Source organism: Narcine bancroftii, chromosome 1, assembly GCF_036971445.1.
Source record: "Narcine bancroftii isolate sNarBan1 chromosome 1, sNarBan1.hap1, whole genome shotgun sequence".
Taxonomy (NCBI): Eukaryota; Metazoa; Chordata; class Chondrichthyes; order Torpediniformes; family Narcinidae; genus Narcine; species Narcine bancroftii.
The window spans coordinates 262,465,174-262,482,070 of record NC_091469.1 but is presented as its reverse complement, the minus strand read 5'-3'; the positions used below and the strand labels follow the sequence as shown (position 1 = coordinate 262,482,070).

The 16,897-nt window shown below is 40.3% G+C and overlaps 1 long non-coding RNA gene across 1 annotated transcript; it reads right to left on the bottom strand.

Moving 5' to 3' along the window:
* Positions 1-4,551: 4,551 nt before the first annotated feature.
* Positions 4,552-15,746, bottom strand: LOC138751355 (uncharacterized). Its single transcript, XR_011349859.1, has 3 exons — positions 15,642-15,746; positions 14,079-14,215; positions 4,552-5,655 (listed from the first exon to the last, which is right to left on the bottom strand). It is a non-coding gene; the product is annotated as an uncharacterized lncRNA (long non-coding RNA).
* Between the last annotated feature and the right edge of the window lie 1,151 nt (positions 15,747-16,897).

The following is a 16,897-nucleotide window of genomic DNA, read 5'->3' as shown; positions in this document are numbered from 1 at the left end:
TAAGCACTGGATCCCAGAGGTGCTGGGTGAAGAGCTTTTTCCTGAAGGCTTGGAACTGGATAGGTTCACAGAGCTCTGAGAAGAAAATCACTTCCAGGAAAAACACCGAGAGCAGTCTTGGTTCGTTGTTTAAAATATCAAGATAGAAAATGATTTTACGTATGGTAGTACAGAAAGCACGGCAGAATCAGTCTCCATTAATGGTTCAAATAACAGAGTGTTCTTTTATGCCGATTTGAGCCAAGAGGTTATTAGAAGACGACGAGAATTTAATACAGTCAAAGATGTTTGGTGGCAAAAAGGCTACAAGTTTGCTTTTCATTATCCTGCAATTTTGAAAGATTTTAATGGAAATTTTCAATCTCAATTCTTTGAGAATGATCATGATGCTTTGGTTTTTGCTAATTCTTTGCCGGAATTGCGAAGAAATGGTTGTTCTCCTCCGTTGTCTCCTAAGAGGAGGGGAAATGGACATGGGAATGGAAAGAATGGTAAGTATGAAGAGTTGACACAAAGTCTTCTTGATGTTAAAGATTCCGAGCAGTCGTTGGGCATGGAATCATTGGGCTGAATATATGGGCTATATTTTATTGTGTTTGATTAAATAATAAATATGTATCTGGCTGGGGGGGGGGGGGAATGACACTGAAAGCTTTGATAGTCATCTGCCACTAGTGGATTTACCACACCCAGATTTTTAGGGTATTACTACCTTTGGGTGGGTATTTTTTTTGTATTTTTCTGTTATTTTTAAAAATTTTTTGAAGGGTTTTTTGTTTGGAAGAATTATAGAGGGGACAATTATTTTATAGTGTGTAAATATATTAGTAGTTAAAAAAGATGTCTAAATTGAATTTTGCAACTTTTAATGTTCAAGGATTAAATAATCCAATTAAGAGAAAGAGAATATTGGCTTATATAAAAAAAAATGAAAATTGATATTGCTTTTTTACAAAAAACACATTTGACTGAAAAAGAACATTTGAAATTGAAGAGAGATTGGGTTGATCGTGTTTTTTCTTCTTTTAATTCTAAGGCAAGAGGAGTAGCGATTTTGATTCATAAAAATTTACCATTTGAATTGGAATCTTCAGAGAGGTATGCTGGCAGAGTATTAAGAGTGAACTGTAAATTTTTTGCTGCATCTTGGACTTTCCTGAATCTTTATGCCTCTAATATAGATGATGAGTGGTGTATTTTAGAAGCTTTTCTATTGTTAACCCAAGCTAATGAAAATGTCTTAGTTGGTGGTGATTTTAATTGTGTTTTGGACCCTTAATTGGATACAAATCCAAAAAGTATAAGGAAATCAAAGATGGCAATACAAATTAATGCATTAATGAAAGATTTACATTTGGTGGATATTTGGAGAAAAGTTAATCCTATAGAGAAAGATTTTTCTTTTTATTCTACACGACATGATTCATTTTCTAGAATTGATTTAGTTTTGGTATCAGCATATTTACAAGGTTGAGTATTAAGAGCTGAATATAAAAGTAGAGTTATATCAGATCAATCATTATTACTTTTTACTTGTGAAAGTTCGGAGGTAGTACATCAGTTGTTTAGATGGAGGTTTAATGCAATGTTATTGAAAAAACCAGAGTTTGTTACTTTTGTTAAAGAACATATCTCTATTTTTGACCGAGAATGTTAATTCTGTGGATAGTCATTTTGTAATATGGGATGCTTTAAAAGCTTATTTGAGGGGGAAGATTATTAGTTATTCTACAAAAGTTAAGAAACAATATATGGCAGAAAGTTTAGAGTTAAAAAATAAGATTGCTAAGTTAGAGAAAGATTTTCAGAAAGATGTAACAGAAGATAAAAAAAAGTCGCATTAGCGAAGTTGAAATTATGTTATAATACTTTACAAACTTATCAGTTTGAGTGCTAAATTAATCAATCTAAACAATGTTATTATGAGTTGGGGGAAAGAGCTCATAAGGTACTTGCTTAGCAATTGAAAGCTGAACAGACATCTCGGATTATTAATGCTGTTAAGAAGAATTCAAAAGTTACTTATAAACCTCAGGAAATTAATGACCAGTTTTATTCATTTTATTTTAAATTATATACTTCTGAGGGGAAACAGGAACAGTCATTGAAACAATTTCAAGAGGGTTTGCTGAAATTTGGAGAATTATTGGGATATAAAGTTAATTGGGATAAAAGTGAAATTTTACCAGTTGGAGTGAGAGATTATTCTGAATTTAAAACAATTACAAACTTAAGGTGGACAAGTAAAATTAAATATTTAGGTGTGTTTATGGATATGAATTATCAATCATTATATTAATTAAATTATGTACCCACATTAAGATGGATTAAAGCAGATTTGATTAAGTTGAAAGATCTTCCATTAACTTTGATTGGTCGGGTTAATTGTATTAAAATGAATATTTTTCCTCAAATTCAATATTTATTTCAGTCACTAGCTTGTTTACTTTCTAAGGGCTTTTTTCAAGATTTGAATAAAGCAGTGCAAGTGTTTTTATGGAAAGGTAAATTAGCTCGAGTGGCGTTGCATAGACTTGCATGGAAGTATACATTGGGCAGACAATTACCACATTTTCAAAGCTATTATGAAGCAGCCCATTTGAAGTTTATTAGTAGATTGATGGATTTAGATCAGCCTCCCAGCTGGGCTAAAGTGGAGATGTCATGTATTTCTAGGGTTGAAATACATGAATTTATATTTCATTGGAATTTGATTTTGTTATAGCAATATGATATGCCGATATTGAAACATTTGTTAAAGATTTGGTTAAAAAAAAACAGGGTGTTAGGGTTCAAAGATAAATTATCAATTTTAACTCCATTGTATAATAACCAGCTTATTCCTTTTTCAATTTTTAATAATTATTTAAAGATTTGGGATTCTAAAGGTATAAAGACAAGATTTCTTGTCTTTTAATCAATTGAGAGAAAGATTTGATATACCTGTAAATTCTTTGTTTGCATATTATCAACTTAGAGCTTTGATAAAAGATAATTATGGTAGAGAGATGATTTTACGTACTTTGTCGAGATTTGAATCTTTGATTTCCTCTATACCGAAAAAGGGTTATATTTCAGTTATGTATAATTTGTTACAAGATAGTATGGATAAGACAGATTGGGAGAAATCTAAACTTAAATGGGAAAGTGATTTAGTATTTATTTTTCCCGAAGATGATGGGTGAATATGTGTCAGCACAATGTAATAAAATTGACAAATGTAAGATATGGAATGGTTAATTACAATTTTTTACATCAATAATATTTGACCCCGGAAAAGTTAAAAAAATATGGGTTTAGTAATTCAGATTCTTGTTTTAGATGTGGCTCATGTATTGGAACTTTTCTAAATGATGTTTTGACTTGTGTTAAAGTTCAATAATTTTGGTAAGGAATTAAAGTAGTTTTGGAGAAATAATATAATTTTATATTACCATGAGAGCAAACAATTTTTTTGTTGGGAAATTTGTATTCGTTAAGGGGAATGGGATTGGATAAAATTCAAATTGCTTTTGTACATTTGGTGTTATCAGTAGCACGTAAATGTATTGTTAGTACTTGGAAAGATGATACTAAGGTTAATATATCACGGCAAAATGAATTGAAAGCATGTATTGTTATGGAAAAAATGACTTATAATTTACATGATAATTAGTCTTCTTTTGTTAGTAAGTGATCTTCGTATTTGATATATATGCATTTAGATATACTTTGAAATGTTATTAACATTTATAATATTTTCTTTTTATGTATATAATCTATATTTTTTTTTGCTCCCCTTATGGGAGTTGGTTGTAGGGGTGGGAGGGTGGGATCGGTGTTAATGCAAAATCTTTTTTTTTAATTATTTCTATACTGTATGTTTTGTTTTTATTATCTTTTAAATAAAGTTTAAAAAAAAAGAAACTTGACAGCTGAAGGCAGAGCTGCCAAAGTTGGCACAATTAAATGCTGACATAAATAAGAGATCAAAATTAAAGGTCTGAAGATATCTCAAAAGAGATACAGGGCTTGGAGAGGGGAAGGGAACGCAACAGTGGGACTATGGTCACAGTCCACAGTAGCCGCGTTGACTCGGACGCATTTCTCCTTCAGCCGGCACGTTCAGGTGACAGAAAGGCATCTTCTCCGTGGCCACCTGAACATCCCAGCTGCACTCCCCCAGCCATGTCTGCCAGCGCATTATCTGCATCCAAACACCTGAAAGCGGCTAAAGTCACAAAGCTTCCCTGAGATCTTCCTAAAACTTCCTGATTTACTGGCTGTCCACAGCTTTAAGCCAGACATCCAGTTGGTCTTAATAATGAGCCAAGAAGGGCCTCTCTGCCCACTTGAGGAGGTTACTTGCAAATAAAGATAGGAAAAGATTTTTGAATATGTGTTTGGTCAGACTTAATCAGACGACAATCGTAATGAAACTGTAGGAGAGGTCTGCGTCTTAGCCTCTCATTTGGGCAACTGTAACTTCCATTCATCCAGTTATGAAATCTCTCAATGAGAAAAATTGAGCAGAGTGGAAAACTCAATGCTTGAACTCATTTTGCTATGTTCCCAACATAATTTATTGGCCGGGCAATTGCAAAATCTTTTCAAAAATTCCTTTCAGGAATGTGGGAGTTGCCACCAAACCAACACTTGTTGTTTATCTCATGTTGTCCTGATACAATGAAGTTCACCACAGTCAGGCAGAGCTGGAGTTAAATGTCAGCCAGGTTAGATAAGGACAGTCATTTTTCTTTGTATGACCGTAGTGAGCCAATTGGATTTCGGCAGCGATATAGCCACTTTCATTTACGCTAACCTTCTGGTTCCAGAACTGAATTCAAATTCTTAAACAAGTGCGAGTTTCTATTGTCTAAATTTGTTGTGAAATCAACAGACGTTACATCAATACATAAGAGAAGCTTACTTGGCACAGAGTGTATGCAGCCTTTGGAAGAGTCAAACACCATTAATTTGAGAGAATTTTCCAGTCTACTAGTGATTTTGTCTGGGCTCTCTCCTAGGGATAGGCCTGAATGTACCCTCAAATAGGTGAAATGAGTTTTGATAATATTCCCTGCACATGCCATGGTATTGCCAAATGAAGACAGCAAAATAGAGACAGCAAAATGACGATGGATTGCTGTTCATGCAAATACTCAACACTTGGATTGGTGCCCAGCATGAAAAGGCAACAAGAGACGGCTGCAGATATTTACGATTGGACAGCGCATTCATGTTGAAGGCACCCTGCTCGCTCGGTGTTATGTAAAAAATACTGCAGGCCCGACTCTGCCTTACACTGTTTTCTTTGGGATTGAAACTGCATTCTCTCCTTTAAAGCAATGTTGCATGCACTTGAACTGATTCCTGCTTCAAGTTACACATCTGGCAGAGGGATCCCACTTTGAGGATTGTGGTCCTGGGACTTGTTCTTTAGTTCTGACAAATCCGTGAGAGATGATGCAATATGAAAATGCTGGCATATTTCAGCATTCTCTTCATGACAAGACTGCCGACATTCTCTGTTGCAGTTAAGCAGTGATGCACAAATCAGGAGTAAGATCCTCTCCTCCGCTTCCTCCTCTGACTGGGATATATATAGTCGCCAGGCCATAATCTCTCTATCAATCATTCTGGTATGGTGAGCAGTTTTATCTGTGACAGCTTCACCTAGGGGAAAGAAGAAAAATGTCTTACATGAAGAAGCAGCACATAATATCATCCAAACACCCCAATTACTTGCTCAATGACTCATTTCTTCCAGAAAATCCTCTCTTTAAATTGGCCCTTTATCTGATTTTCATCCTGCTAAAAAACAAAAGCCTTCCTTCTTCCTCAGGAAATGGAAAACAGCCCACAACACAATTTAGAAGAGGAGCAGGGAAGTAATCTTTGATCTTTCAGCCAATATGTATCCTTTAATCCACCCTATTAAGAAAAATCAGTGATCTGTTATTAATGCATGGTTTACCAGAGGTGGTGCAACACTTAACTTCTTTTTCTCTTACCTTCCCACCCTCCAGGGCCCCCAGTACAACCTCTGCATGAAATAATGATTTATTTGTGCAGCTTTCAACTGGTGACCTCCTCTGCAATGGGGAGACTAAACAGGGACTGGATGACTCCTTTATGGAATGCAACCCATATAAACCCCTTTCACACTGCCAACTCCGCGAGGGTTAGCCGGCTAATTGAGCAGGTTCATTCCCCTGTAATCACACGATGCAAAACTTTCCCACTTGGCAGGGTGAGTTAAATTCAACTCGACTCTAACACTGACACCTGCCCACACCAGACACCAGAGCCTGGCCAAGTTAACTCACTAATTGCCTTCTGGCAGAATGAAAGCACAATCGGCTCTCGCATTGTCACTGCTGGAGACTGGACCCCCCCCCCCCCCCGCTTTAAAATGCCGAGTTGCCGATTAACCAGGTAAATCATGGTGCAGAGGGAAAGGCCCCAAAGTGCAGCATGCTCGGTAAGTTCCCCCACTTCCTAGGAGAGTTGGCAGTGTGAAAGGGGCTTATAGAATCTCACAACATGGAAGCAAGCTCTTTGGCCCACCAACTCAGTGCTGAATGTTATTTTATTCCCCCCCATACACCATGCACCTCCATCCATTCCACTACACACCAACTCACTCATGGCAATTTACAGTGGTCAATTAACCTACCAACTCTTTCGTCTACAGGAAGTGAGTGGAAAGTGGAGGAAGAAACAGAAGAAATGCACACAATCACAGGTGGAGCATGCAAACTCCACATGGATAACATTGGAGTAGACAATACTGAAGCTGTGAGGCTCTGTGTTAGCCTTCTGGAACAATCTGATACTCAATAGGCCGCAGACACTGTTATTGTAGTAAACACAATGAAATGCTGGAGGAACTCGGCCAGTCTTTTCGGCATCTATGGGAGACAGAGATATCACCGACGTTTCGGGCCTGAGCATTTCTTCAAGGAAGAATCAGAAAAGGCAGAAGCAGGATATATCAGAAAGTTTCAGAATTCAAACGATGGGGGAGGAATCCAGACCAACAAATGTTCTTAATTGAATATGATAAGGGATTACATAGGAATTTAACATCTGTGCAAAAAGAGACAGGGGAAGGAGAGACGACAGGGGAAAAAGGGGTGGGGTGAGGGTGTTTAATGAAAGCCAGAGAAGTCAAAATTAATGCCATCCAGTTGGAAGATGCCCAATTGGAAGATGAGGTGTGTTTCCTCCAATTTACAGGTGGTCTCAGTCTGACAATGCATGCCCTGCTCAGTCCAAAGGGCTTCCAGTCAGCTATTTAAATTCCACTATGAAGGGACATTACAGCCTTCTTCCAGCATGAAATAAATAATTTCATATGAGCAGCAATTTTCTTTCTCATTTCCATCCACAGCTGACAGCTTTTGATTCAAGGATGCAGCATGTGGCCTTTGCTCACCTGTCCCATTCTCATCCACCCTGTCCTCTAAACTCTTCTCATTTCACCTCTGTCTCCACTTACAACAAATAGATATTTTAGATGTTAAGGGTATTCACGAAAGTGGAGCAGCACATACAAGACACTCTTGGACTTATCCCGTTTTCTGTATCTTAAGTTTTTGTGATCACCTGATCGTAAACCTTCCTTTCATTCTCTCAGCCCTTCCCTTTGCTGCCTGTACCTTAAAATTTGTTTAATCTCTAACAATTCTGATAGATTATTGACTTGCGACATTACCCGCTTTCACACTTCAAGAACATTTCCTCAGATGTAAAAGGGAATCCTATAGTTGTGGAAAGAACTTTTAGATTGAGATGCTCATATTCTTTTGCACTTTTTCCTCGCAGATACATCAACAACATCTACTATGAACAGTGCCAAATAATCGAACATTTTAAAGCTTCAAATTCATTGTTTAGCATTTAAGACTTTTTTTAGCATGATCATATTTTGGTTAACAGTGCTTCCATTATTTTGAAGTCTCTCTGTAAGTAAATTTCAAAGATCAAAAGTTCAAAATTCAGCTTTATTGTACCAAGGTGACATCACGTAGAACCTGAACCTGAACCATAGAACCTGCAGGCCAGGCAGAATTTCAATTTTTTGGTGGTACAAAACAACTGTACTCAAGATATGTGTACAAAATAGAGAAAAGTAAATGAAGAAAGAAGTGTTAACAATCTGATTGTGCCATACAGAAAATAAGTATTCAATAATAAATAATGTGCAAAATAAGATTTCTTAATTGAGTGACTGACTGAGTTTGTTGTTTAGGTCTCTGATGGTGGAAGGGTAGCAACTCCTGAACCTGGTGGTGCTGGCCTTGTGGCACTTGTACATCTTTCCTGATGCAGCAGTGAGAACAGAGTGTGTCCTTGGTGGTGTGGATCTTCAATGATTGCTGCTGCTCTCTGATGGCAATGGGCCATGTTGATTTTCTCGACAATGGGAAGAGTTTTGCCTGTGGTGCTCTACCTTGTGCAGGGCTTTCCACTCAGAGGTATCGGTGCCTCCATACAAAACCATGATGCAGTCAGTCAGCACACTTTCCACTACACATCTGTAGAAGTTTTCCAAGGTTTTCTATGTCACACCAAACCTCCACAAGTCACTAGAAAAGTAGAAGTGCTGATGTGCTTTCTTCATGATGACCTTCATGTGTTGAGCCCAGGAAAGGCCTTCCAAGAAGTGGCTCGCAGGAATTTAAATGTGTTCACCTTTTAAATATTTTAAATTTAGATTTAAAATTTAAATTTAGACATACAGCACTGTAACAGGCCAATTCAGGCCTACGAGTCCATGCCACCCAATTTACACCCCAGTATGGTTTTGAAGGGTGGGAGGAATCTGGAGCCCCCAGAAAAAACCCACGCAGACACGGGGAGAATGTACAAACTGTTTACAGGCAGCATGGGATTCAAATTCAGGTCCAGTCCTGATTGCTGGTGCTGTGAAGGGATTGCAATAACCGCTACATGCTGCCCCTTCTCCACTTCCGATCCCCCAATGATCATTGGATCGCGCACCTCGGGTTTTTCCCTCCTAAAGTCCACAATCAGTTCCTTGGTTTTAGTGACATTGAGTGCAAGGTTGTTGTTAGTACATCATTCAGCCAAGTTCTCAATCTCCCTCCTGCATGCTGACTCATCGCCGCCTTTTATACAACCCACTACCGTGGAATGGTCGGTGAATTCGTAGATGGTGTTATTACTGACCGCGCCACATTGTCATAGGTGTAAAGTGAGTAAAGTTCGCACCAGCAGGTTCAGGAACAGTTGCTACCCCTCCACCATCAGACTCCTCAATGACAAACTCAATCAGAGACTCATTTTAGGACTCTTGTGCACTTTATTGATTTTCTTTGGTTCTCTCGTTCTTGCACAGTCTGTTTACATTCATTATCTGTTTACGTTCTTTTATTTGTTTACATGTTTTACACTGTGTAGGATAAAGGAATCTCAGGGTTGTATGTTGTGTCATGTGTGTACTCTGACAATAGATCTGAAATCTGAACCCGAGTAGAGCAGGGGGATAAGTATGCAGCCGTGTGGTGCTGATGGCGATTGCCGGTTGCTGAGTTCTTTCTGAGTTCCTCCAAATCTATTTTAGCAGTATCCATCCACATAGAGTGTACAAAGAAGGATAATTTTTGGAGTATCTTTCTGGGCGCTGTTTCACACCAAAGGAAGAGTATCAAGGCAACAAAAAAAAACATCAAAGAACAGTTTCACAGTGATACAAAAATTCAAGTGGGAGGAAAGGCTGAAAAATTGGGTATTAATTCATTAGAACATTTATTAGAATGCTTTCAAATTTATAAAGAAACAGGGCAGAGGAGATTACTGTTTTCCAATAATTGAGATATTCATCAGCCTAAAAAATTAAAAGCGGCCCAAGCAACATGTTAAAATTGACAATACAGCTCACTGCATGGTTTGACTTATTTAAACATAATCTGGAAAAAAAAATCAGTTTATGAAGTGCCAGGTAACCAAAGGAATAGAGAGCTGACAGCCACAACATTTATCACGTTCAGTCAATGCTGCACATTAATTCTCATATCAAAGACAAGCTACCTTGTTTCTCAGTCAGTAACATGTCATTTCATGGACATTACACTCAAGATGTGAAGTGCATTTTAGCAAAGCCACCATTGCCCAGATTTCAGTTCAGGGCTTGAGGACAAAAGAGAAACAGGCTGGCTCCATAAACAGGCACAAAGATATCAGAAAGCCAATTGATATTCTCAGAGGACCAAGTTAATAAACATGCTTAGTAACACTAGAAATGCTTCAACTGGAGGAAAATTGAAGAGTTATCTAAGGTGATGCATGAAAGGAGAAATGAGCAAGGATTCAAAACAGTGCTACAGTACTCTCTGAATTTACTGCCTCCCTCCCCCTTATCATCCCACTCACTGTTCCTGGTTCCTGGACTCCCTCCCATTCACCATCCCTGGTTCCCATGAATCCCTCCCACTCACCATTACCCGGTTCCCGTGCTTCGTCCCACTCACTGTCCACAGTTCCCATAATCCCACCCACTCATCCTCCCCTGCTCCTGTGATCCCTCCCTTTCACTGTTCCCCAGTTCTTGTGATCTCTCCCACTCACTGTCCCTAGCTCCCATGATCTCTCCCACTCACCGTCCCCTGTTCCCATGATCCCTCCCACTCACCGCCCCATTCCTGTGCTCCCTCTCACTCACCATTCCCTGGTTCCTGTACTCCCTCCCACTCACTGCCCCCTGTTCCCGTGATCCCTCCCACTCATCACCCTCTGTTCCCGTGATTCCTCCCACTCACCATCCCCCAGTTCCTGTACTCCCTCCTGCACACCATCCCTAGTTCCCATGATCCCTCCCACTCACTGTTCCCTGTTGCCATGATCTCTCCCGCTCACCATCCCTCGTTCCTGTGCTCCCTCTCACTCACCTGTCCCCAGTTCCCGTACTCCCTCCCACTCACTGTTGCCAGTTCCCGTGATCCCTCCCTGTCACCATCCTCGGTTCCCATGATCTCTTAAATTCTCTGTTGTCACCATTTCCCAGTTCTCTTGCTCCTTTTCCATTCACCATGATCCTGGTCTCCCCACTCCCTTTCGATCCACCAGCTCATTGGAAAATTCATTATAATGTTGTGCATGCAACAGCTAAAGAAAATTAAATCAAGCTTTCTTAGGGTACGAACAGGAATAACATGCAGTAGTCCAGAGATGCTGAGATTTAAATTGATCAATGTATAATAATCATTAACATCTCCAATTCTGTCTGCATTTGAAGGGGAACCACAGAAGTGCCCAGCAGAAGTCTCTGGCAAGCTCCTGCGGTGATATTAAGCATATTCTACCTTTAAGTTTGGATTTTAAGTGATATGAACCACAAAATAACAGAGGAAAAGCTCGATTTTTTATGGTTTACAAGAAGGCAAAGTGTTTTTTTAAAACTTGGCATGTACAATTTTAGACATGCAAAGGAAAATCTATTTTTAGTAAAGGCACGATTTTTGCCTGGCCCGCATTGCTCCCAGGGTGGTGTTGATAGGAGCTCTTTGACAGGAAACTAAATGGGCACAATGAACACAATTTTTTAGGGATAGGGTAGCCAGGGTGTGGGGTTGGAATTGACGGGTTAGCTGTACAAAGCACTGGCGTAGATTCAATGGAATGTTCAACCCAAAGGCGTTGCCCAGTTTCAACATGGCTGCTGAAGAATGAGAATACGACTTGTAATCTGATCATGATGTTTCCTGTTTCCTTGGATTGTTGGGTCTTGATGAATGAGGATCCATTAACACCCCTGTTTTTCTTTCAGTTTCTCACTGCAGGTCCTGTGTTGATCATCTGCTGTAATGATTTTTATCATTCATATGATTGTGGGCTTTCTATATTTGACGATGCTGTCTGGTCTGGTTGGCACTAACTCAAGTTCAAATTCATTGTCATCTGATTGTACAAATGGACCATAGGGCACACACACACACACAAGCACATCCAACACACAAATGACATGTATACAGAGCGATCCAAATTAAATATGTATAAAAATAATTTACGGGTTTCTACAAATGTTCAACAGACTCACTGCCTGCACCAAGAAGTTATTTCCCAGCCTGGCAGACCTGTTTTTTTTAAATGTCCCTGAACCTCTTCCTTGAAGGTAAAAGCCACTTTCAGGTGGCCAGAATATCCCAACCTAAAGCCGCCTAAAATACCAAAAGCGGCTGTTGGGAGGCCACCTAAAGGCAGAGATCGCTGACCTGAGAAGTACTTACCCATCGCTCCTCGGGTAGGTGTATTCTCCACTTCTGAGTGCTCCTCCTAGGCACCTGAAAGTGGGTGGGACTATGGCCACAGTCAACAGGAGCCGGCATTTGCTTCACGGCACCTCTCCTGCTGAGCACCTTTCAGGTGCCAGAACAGCGCCTTCAACGCTGCCACCTGAATGTCGCTTCTCACACACCCACAGCTGGCTCCGGAGCCGCATTCTCTCAGCTATTCCACCTGAAAGCAGCTAGTATCTCAAAGGTATGGAGGGCTGGATGGTAGGGGTCCTCGATGATTGAGCCCTTTTTAAGCACCGCTCCCTGTAAATATTACCAATAAGAGGGAAGGGAGATCCTAGTGATAACCTCAGTAATTTTAATCACCCTACATACTAATGTCCAATCTGATGCATGGCAACTACCATCCAGACAGCAGGCCCTTTTATAGTGAAAAAAAGTGATTGTAAAGACAGATATTCTCTGACTTTAAATCGCTTCACTTACCTCCATAAAAGGTCCGAAGGAGGATTGAGTGGTCGAACTTGCTCTATGTTCAAACCACCTGGGTGGGGGGTAGAGGTGGAGCGACTTCACTCCACCTCCTCCATCAAAAGAATGCTGCAAATGCGGCACCAAAGGGGAGGATTGATGACATCATGTTGACGCCGTCAGCCCGTGACCCAGGAGCGTAAATTTTAAATAACCCATACCGTCAAAAAAAGGCAATTACGTTGCGCAGAAGATCTACTCAAGTCCCAAGACTGCTTGCACAGATCTCTGCTAGCGCTCGTACCTGCTCTTCAGTCGCCATTTTCAGTATAGGCTGCTTTCCATTCCCAGCATATATGTTTGACATCACAGAGGCGGGCGGCATTTCTGCACTTCTCACCCAGCCTCCGTCAGCTTCGGAAGCCAGCTCTCGATTTACCCCTGCATAACAGCACCGCCATCAGCATAAAAGGTAAATTTGCCTTAAAAAAAATCTTGAGCAGGCGATTAGGCACCGTTTGTGTCTGAAAACCCCTTATGATGCATCCAACCAAAACACTCTCTATTGTGCTTCTGTAGAACATTGTTAAGATGGGGCCAGTAGCCTCAACCTCCTTAGGAAGTGTAGGTACCTCTATGCCTTCTTGACTAATGAGGAGGAGGTGAAGGTCCAGGATAGGTTGTCCTTTAAATGGACCCCAAGGAACTTTGTGCTCCCCCCTCTCTCTATGATGAAGCCATTAATAGGTAGTGGGGAGTTGTCATTCATCCTCCTAAAGTTGACAATCATCTCCTTTATCTTGTCCACGTTGAGACTCAGGTTGTTACTCTTTCATTACTGTACAAGCCTGTCCACCTCGTCTCTGTAAGACAGCTCATCATCGTTGCCGATGAGGTCAACTACCATTGTCTCATCTACAAACTGGTTGATTCTTCTGGAGCTGAACCTGGCAGTACAGCCACGAGTTGACAGCATGAATAGCAACGGGCTGAGCACACAGGCCTCAGGTGAGCCATTGCTCAGTGTGATGGGCATGAGGTTTTGGCGTCTACCTAGACAGACTGTTTATTTTCAATCAAGAGGACAAGCATCATGCTTGTTTGCTCTTCTGGCCTTATCTCTCCTCACCACCCGTAAGCAGATTAATTGATCTTTTAGCTCATTACTTGTGGAGAGATGTTAGAGTTTGCTAATAGTCTGCAATGATTGCCTACGTAACAATAGCAACTGCACTAGAGACAGTAACTAATTACATGAGGCAATGAAGAGTTTTGCTTCCTGAACACTTTTGGGTGTATTTTATGCTGCTGATCGCGAAAATCACCTTAAATTTTTCCTATCTTTTTTTTAAAGATGTAACCTACTTTTGTCATTTCCTGTCATATTTTGAGTCTTCTTCAAGCAGACCAACCATAAAGTGCAACATGCCATTTATTCGCTCTTGGACTTTTTGCCTGCTGATCTTGGTGCAGTCCGTGACGAACATGGCGAAAGGTGGGCACTGAAACGAGAGATATCAGATGCTGAGTACCAACGAAAATCAGCGGCAAAAGTCAGTTGAACTAACGCAATGTGTCAGCATCATATAATGCACTTAAACACGCTAAATTCAATCAAAGTTAACTTAATGTTTCTCCATCTTCCTACGTGACACAGCAAATCTGACATTATCTTTGCATTCACCTTGAAGCTTCCATCACAATCCGCAGTTTTTATATAAAAAAATCAGGAAGCAAACCTTTTGAAATAAATTTGTTGTCCAGTGTTATCTCAGAGGCATGCCAAGATATCCTTAGGGTATAAGCACATTCTCTATTCATTCATGTTCTTCCCCCTCCCTCTGCAAGAAGCATACACACTTTCCCACTGGTTTTTGTTGAAACCTCTTTGTGATAGAGCTTTACAGCTCTTTTCCAATAGCCAGCCTGATGGTTGAATTTAAAACTCTCAGGACCTTGGCTGTAGAGGTCAATGCACTCACAGCCAAATGCTTTTCCATCCATTGACTTTTAACCTCCCTCTTTAACTTCTTAGGCCCACATGTTAATATTATCCATCTGCTTTCATGTAGCATTGACAGACATGAACGAAAAAGGGCCAGTGAGCCATTTGTTTCTGCAGTCGGAAAGCATGACTCACTTTTTCACATCTAATATCTCAATAACAGACTACCAATATACCTTCAGTGTCAAGGAATGTTCTGCAAATAATTAAAGGAAATCTAACAGCAGAGATCATTATACAAGTCTCTACCCACTTTCCTGGAACTGTTAACAAGAGTAATATCTTAGACCTATTCTCCATTATCTCCTCTCCATCTCCTCCCACTCTCCTTCCCCCAGCACTCCTATCTATCTTTCCATCCACAAACTGGATGCTGGGGATAAGGATTAACCTCAAAAATATTTCTAAAACTTCTCAAACTCATTCTGTGTGGCCAGGTCGCTCAACCTTCAGACCATTGGCTCATTTAGGGTCACATCGAGCTGGTTCTTGGAGTAATTTTACAATCTGGCTGAAGTCCCAAGTGGCATAATGCAGTATAACCAATTCTATGCTTTTCATTCAAGAAGACTTTGTTCGCCAAGAAGCTTTGGACTAAAATCAGTGTGATGAATGAGGCGACGCTGGTGACTTGGAGAAAGCAAGCAAACAAGAGGAGACCAACTGCTAAACTCTTCAAAGTAAGCCTCCCATTGGGAGAACCCAGCTGCAATATCTTCTGAAGTGGTTGCACTCTACTAAAATGAGTGCAGAGTGAGGATTCCTTCTGTCAGAACCAGTATATGAGTTTGCAATGGTAATGACACCGCCATCTCTTGGAAGGCAGTTCAGTACACTCAGTCACAAAGCAAAGAATGCAAACCTGAAGTCTTCAGCACAACCCCAAACCAAGCTTTGATTTCTGAGCAATCCTTTTCACTTACCCTTGACCATGGGCCGTGGAATCATCCAGTGCAGAGACTCACAGTTCAGCATCTGAACCCAATGTGATTGGTGGTGCAGGGTGGGAGCAGGGACCTGCTGATTTGTGCAGCTCCCTAAAAGTAGGCTGTGGCTTGAGGAGAAGGCCCTTCTTCAAAGTTAGTTGCTTTCAGGGAACAGACATGGAAACAATGACTCAAAATGTACAAGAAAGCATTGGCAAACCTCTCAGAGCATCTCATCGAGCTGTAACTTCCCGGTTTTGTATGAAAACACAAAGGGAGAGACAACTCTAGATTCAGAAGGAGATACAGCACAGAAACAGGCCCTTCAGCCCAGTGTGTCTATGCTGTGCATTTACACAAACTCTCCATTAATCCAATATTTTACTCTTCCAACATTCTTATAAGCTGTCCCCTGCCACTACACACCACCTTCCTCCCCTCCCGGTTCTACTATTCACCCACACACTAGGGGCAACACACAGTGACCAACCAATTTATCAGCCCACCTGTCTTAGGAATAGATAGAAAGAGGAGGACCTGGAGAAATCCCACACAGTGACAGAGAGAATGGGCATCATGCACAGAGGTAGCAACCAAGATGAGGACTTGCTCCAAGTTCCCTATAATTACATGATGGACGAGAAGGAAGAAACTATTTCCTCTGCTTGTGGCATCAGTTACTCAAGATCTTCAATTAAACATCTTTGTCAGAACTAATGAGAGAGGGTAGGGGAGAATTCTAGTAAGATACATCATCACAGAGAGTTGCAAGGCAGAAATATTTGTGTGATTTGAAATAAACCTGATAAATATTTGTAGCAGAAGAAGATAGAGGAAATCAGAAAAGTATCTGGCAATGCAGTTAATTCCCAACAGCTCCGGCAATGGAGCCCATGACTGTAGCTTGGTAACCTTGCCATGAATTATCCAAAACTGCAAAGGGTTTCATTTGCAATATTAATATCCACAAGCTTTAATGAGCATAGGAACTCTTCAAAAACTTTAAATGAAGGGAAAAATAATGAAATGTCTAAGCAAGGCATTTCCTTGCTAAAACCAAATGCAATATAGTCACATAAAAATGAAGTGAAAGAGGATTGATGAGCTGTAAGGTTGTATTACATGGCAAAGAAAGCCCCATATAATAATATAAGGACTTTCACTCGAATGTTTTACAGCCACATTTTAAGATCTACAATATTGTTTTGTGTAGCTTTGATTTATGATAAAACAGAATACCACATACTTGCTTT